Genomic DNA, 6134 nt, shown 5'->3' with positions numbered 1-6134 from the left:
TGGGATGTTTTGTTTGATGAGCGCTGAAGCACCTTGGAGATTTCAGTTTTTTAGGGAGTAAGCCCTTCAGAGAATCTAGTCTATCACACTGCCAAAAGCAGATGATCCAGGCATTCATTCATTCTTTCATTCATTCGTTCATTCAATTAAAGTCAGTGCCTTGCCCAGCATGGAGGCCAATGCAGGGCTTGAACTCAAGATGAGATGAAGATCTGAGCTGAAATCAAGAGCCAGACTTAACTGACTGAACCACCCAGGTGCCCCGATCCAGGCTACTTTTTTTTTTTAATTTTTTTTTTAATTTATTTATGATAGTCACAGAAAGAGAGAGAGAGGCAGAGACACAGGCAGAGGGAGAAGCAGGCTCCATGCACCGGGAGCCTGACGTGGGATTCGATCCCGGGTCTCCAGGATCGCGCCCTGGGCCAAAGGCAGGTGCCAAACTGCTGCGCCACCCAGGGATCCCTCCAGGCTACTTTTTAAAAGAAAATGATTCCAACTCTGAACACTCCCGTCAAGTTGGCGGAATAATTTTGATGCCACTGCTGACAAGAGAAAAAGACTGAGAAAGAAGTGATTCAAACTTGTGGCTGTATCCCAGAGGCCTTTGAGGATCTGATGAAAGCTGTAACTACAGAAAAAACATATCCTCAGAACATGCTTCATATGATTTCACATGGTTCAAAGACCCCTGATGCCCATTTGCAGACCCCTAGCCATGGAGAGTAAAAACCTGACCAAAGAGAAATAAGGTCCCATACAAAATCTCAACCAAGCTTTCATAAAGAGGCCAAGGCCATTGGGATTTTTCTCCCAATGCTCTAAAGACAAACAAAAGCATCTCTAATTAAATGTCCACTGTTCATCATTTTTAGCATATTAGCTTGAAATTACATCAAAGATATAGTTGAGTTTTTCATGTGGCAGTAAAAAAATGTGCAGGGGGCTAGGCCCCCTTGTGTAATTAATGCCCACACTGTCTTCATGCTTATTTCACAAAGACTGAGCATAGTTTCACTAATAAGATATTATAAGAGTTTCTATTTGTAATAACTTTGCTTATACGAGCTTTTTGTCACTTCATTTATGTCAAGGCCTTAATCAGGAACAAGCTCCCAACCCAAACAATGCTGTTATGGGGAAAACACAGTTTTATGCAACGGTTGGGTTTTTCAGGAATGCCCTGGGTGAAAAACCGGATTGTCTTTTCCATGCATGTAGTCCTGCCACCACTCCCAACCCTTGGCTACCTTACACCGCTCCCAGGAGAGAAATGGCACAGCAGAAAGACCTGGGAGTCCACTCTGACGTCTGCCCGGAAGCCTCAGGCAAATTAATTCACATCTCCAAATTTCCATTTAATCATCTGCCCAGGAACAATGACAATACCCACAGAGTGCCTCGGCAAAGACAGTAAGCTTTCGAGAAACATTGGTTCCGTGCACACTATCCTGGTGCAGCTCACCAAATGTTTATTGACTGTAACTGAGAACTGGTTCTGGTTAATTGTCTAGCTAGGAAAAGGGATCCAGCTTTGTCTGCTGGGTCCATTTAGAATTATGACTTCCCCATTGTTCAATGGTAGATCCTGTAGCCAAGCAAATGAATAGTTAATTGAAAGTCAGGCAACTAGGGCTTTTTGCTTTGGGTGGAAACTTAATTCCCAGACAATCTATACATTATGAATAAACTGCCTTGACCTGCTTCTGCACTTGGCACTCAGGCCAGCACCCAGCACAGGAAGATCATGGAAGGGTAGGGGAGATGAGGGTGAGGGTGGGGGGTGAATGACCTAATTTAGAGCTTTCCTCTCACTCTACAGGGATGAGGAACCTCCAGGCCATCAGGGATGAATGTGCAACTTGATTCATCACAATGATGCACTATGGTCACCTCTGCTACAGTCCAGAAGGTAATCTTTCTGAACTGCTATTGTTGGGCAGAGTGAAGCCACTTTCTTTTTTTTTTTTTAAACCAATCTTTTTTTTAATTTTTATTTATTTATGATAGTCACAGAGAGAGAGAGAGAGAGAGAGGCAGAGACACAGGCAGAGGGAGAAGCAGGCTCCATGCACCGGGAGCCCGACGTGGGATTCGATCCCAGGTCTCCAGGATCGCGCCCTGGGCCAAAGGCAGGCGCCAAACCAAGAGTGCAGCTACTTTCAAAAACAATTTTCAATTTATAATAAGTAAAATATGTACTCACCATATGACCCAGCAATCCCATTTACCGAAGAGGTACTTATCTAAGAGAAATGAACACTGGCCCACACAAAGACTTAAGTGTGAATGTTCTAGCTGCTTTATCAAAACAGCCCCAAACTGGAAAGAGCTCAGATGTCCTTCAACTGGAGCATGAATTAACAAACTGGTCCATCCAGACAATAAAATTCTGCTCGGTAATAAAAAGAACTGAACTCTTGATATATATATAGGACAACTGCAAATGAATCTCAAAAGTATCATACTAAATGAAAGAATCCAGATGGAAATAGCTGGATGATTTGTATTTATATAGGATTTAAGAAAAGGCAAAATTATAATGGCATAAAGAAGTCAGTGGTTGTCAGGGGCTGGGGGTGGGTGGGAGGGAGTGACTACAAAGTGACATAAGGGAATTTTCTCAGGTGATATAATGATTCTGTGTCATGACTATGGTGGCAGTTATATGAAAATACATCAAATCTCATTGTAATCAAATCTCACGTATCAAATCTCATTGAATTGTGCTTGAAATTAAAGAATTTAATTGTGTGTAAATTGGACCTCAATGAAACTGATTTTTTTTTAAATTATGTGACTTGAAGCTATTGTGTTTATCTCTCAGTAAAACCTGAAGCTTACTTGAGTTTGATCTCAGACTCATTTTGCAGGCAGGTCAGTGGGCCTCAAAAGAACTCCCTCATACCTCATTCTGAGCCTGTGGCAGCAAAGGCTGCTGCAGGCTTCTAGAACTGAGCTTATGTGGTGCTTTCTGCTCCGAAATCCACAGGTTCAAAACCCAGAGAGGAATTCAGGTCATTCTTATGATATGGAACAGGATACCCAACCACCTGGTAGAGCTCTAGGGGACCCCAAAGTCCTTCAGATGACCTCCATGTTGGTGCTGATCTTCTAGTCTTTTTTAAAAAGTTAGTTACTTATGGAGCATAAGCAGGGGATGTGGCTGAGGGAGAGAGAGAGAGAGAGAGAGAGAGAGAATCCTCAAGCAGACTCCTTGTTGAGTGTAGAGCCTGACTTGGGGCTGGATCTCATGACTGAGATCATGACCTGAGCTGAAATCAAGTCAGACACTTCACCAACTGAGCCACCAAGGCCCCAGTGATCTTCTAGTCAGTGCTTCCTGTGGATTAAGCATCACCTTCCCAGAGCTTCCTCTCAGGAAACATTTTTCTTACCACCAGGATGATTATCACAAGTTGTCAAGCTTCTCCCACCTTTGTTGAGCCTCCCAATGACCTTGGAAGGTGGCTGTTGTGATTTTCTCCATTTTGCAGCTGAAGAAACCAGGACTCAGAGAGCTTGGGTGCCTGTTCCAGGATCACACAGCCCTGAATCAACCTGGAAAGGGCCAGATCCTACCTAAGGCTTCTCTCTTCAAAGCCCTCACTTTCAGCAGCATGCTGTCCACCTGGTGAATGGTTATCCTACTTTTGAAGGATCAGGCCTATGAAGATACCTTGAGAAGCCAAGATTTTATTATTTTATTTTATTTTATTTTATTTTATTTTATTTTATTTTATTTTATTTTATTTTTTAAAGGATTTTTATTCATGAGAGACACAGAGAGAGAGGCAGAGACACAAGCGGAGAAGCAGGCTCCCTGCGGGAAGCCCAATGTGGGACTTGATCCCGGGACTCCAGGATCATGACCTGAGCTGAAGTCGGACGTTCAACCCCTGAGCCACCCAGGCGCCCCATCTTAAACCCTTTTTAGAAGCAGATCTTACTCACTGCTTGCTATGGCCACAGGAAAAACTCCCTCAGGCCTGCAGGGCCTGTGCCCGCAGTTCGTGCGGTTCGGGATTCTGAACCACTCAGGTCCCAGAGGAAGGACTACACCACTGACAGGCTATGTGGTCTTGGGCAGGTGACTCGGTTTCTCTGTGCCTGAGTTTCATCTGTCAGTGAGGTAAAAGTTATTCCTACCCTTTAGGGTGGTTGTGAGGATTAAATGAAATCCTATACATGAAACCCTTGGGGTGCCCGGATGGCTCAGTCCATTAAGCATCTGCCTTCAGCTCAGGTCATGGTCCCAGGGTCCTGGGATGGAGCCCGAGTCTGGCTTCTTGCCCAGCATCTGCTTCTGATCCTCCTCCCCTTCCTCCCTTGACCCCTGCTCTCCCGCATCTGGCTCCTGCTGTCTCACCCTCTCACATTCTCACACTTCTTTCTCTCAAGTAAATAAATAAAATATTTAGGAAAAAAATTTGGGGGAGGGGGGATCCCTGGGTGGCTCAGTGGTTTAGCGCTGCCTTGGGCCCAGGGCGTGATCTTGGAGTCCTGGGATCGAGTTCCCACATCGGGCTCCCTGCATGGAGCCTGCTTCTCCCTCTGCCTGTGTCTCTGCCTCTCTCTCTGTCTCTGTCTGTCATGAATAAATAAATAAAATCTTTAAAAAAATTTTTTTTAATCTTTAGAAGTCCTGAGATCAGGGCATAGCACACAGCAATTGTGTACTACATGTTAGTTACGACCGAAAGAAAAGGTCCCTGAATTCCTTTCTGAACTTTGAAACTATGGACTCCTAAAGCAGAAAACACCACCCAAACTCTAGTTCTAGAAGCCTGCAACAGCCTTTTCACCACAGGCTCAGAAACTAGGTCCCTGGGAATTCTTTTGAGGTCCCTGACCTGCCTGAAAAAGGAGTCTAAAAATCAAATCAAAATAAACTCCACTAGTGTTCGTTTCAGTGCTAAGGATGTAACATTAGGACTGTGGTGGAGGGGTGGGGGCTGGGAATGGGGGGCTCGGGCCCTCTCAGCTTTCCCCATCTCTCAACAACAGATGTGGGGCTCGGGGGCTGGCTGAGCACAGGTCAGCTCTGGGCTGAGAGGGGCTTATGGACAAGGTTTGAATTTACAGCCACATGTAGATGAGACTGAGCTCTTTCTTTCTTTTTTAAGATTTTATTTATTTATTCATGAGAGACACAGAGAGAGAGACAGGCAGAGACACAGGCAGAGGGAGACGCAGGAGCTCTTTCATTAAAGAGTAGAGAAAGAGCACAGAACCTCCTGTCTCAGGGCTTTTGTTCCAGGTGAAGCCCAAGGCAGTGGCCTGCCCCCGCCTTCCCCTGCCTGGCCGGTTGAGAGGAAGCAGCCCTAGTAGAGCACCTGACCTCACTGAATCAGCCCAGGGGAGCACCTGCCCCAAGCCAGGCCAACCAGAATCCCTCCCTGAGCATTCAGAATTGTGCCCAGAAGCGTCCGGGCTGATCCATGAAAGAGAGGTGAACTTGGAAGCTGTTGGCTGAGGCCATTTGCTGTCATATTCCCCAAAATGCAGGTAAGTGCATGCTTCCTGGAGACAGGGTCAGAAAGGGAGTGGGAGCAAAGTGACTTTCTGGGGGTGCCTCGGTGGCTCAGTGGGTGAAGCATCTGCCTGCAGCTCGGGTCCTGGGATGGAGCCCCATGTCGGGCTCCCTGCTCAGCAGGGAACCTGCTGCTCCACCTTCTTGTGAGCTCTCTCTGTCAAATAAATAAATAAAACCTTCAAAAAAATGAATAAAATGACTCTCTGGATTCTCCAATCCAGACCCTGGGTCTCATCTGTTCTCCAAGACCCAGCTGTACCCTTGTGCTTAGATTTCCTAAGATGTCCCTGTATCCTTATAATAGAGAATCCCCTTTTGTCACCAACCTGTCCCCAGGTTGTTTCTAGGAGTCTCAGCTCCAAGGATCTTCATGAAAGCAGCCTGAGGCACACACCTCTTTCTCTTTCCCCAAAGTGTGGCTGCCGGTCACCCTCTCTGCTTCCTGAAAGGCGAATTCAGCCTGGACAAGGTGTCCCCCAGGGGCCACCAGTGGACAGGGAGGCCAATCTCTAGCTCCTTCTGTTTGCGCCCACTTTTCCCTGGGGCCTGTCCTGGTACAGCCTTCCAACCACACCTCATCCCTGTTTCCTGCATGCAG

The sequence above is a fragment of the Canis lupus genome, chromosome 30 (genome assembly GCF_011100685.1).
Source record: "Canis lupus familiaris isolate Mischka breed German Shepherd chromosome 30, alternate assembly UU_Cfam_GSD_1.0, whole genome shotgun sequence".
NCBI lineage: Eukaryota > Metazoa > Chordata > Mammalia > Carnivora > Canidae > Canis > Canis lupus.
This window is presented reverse-complemented; position numbering follows the sequence as displayed.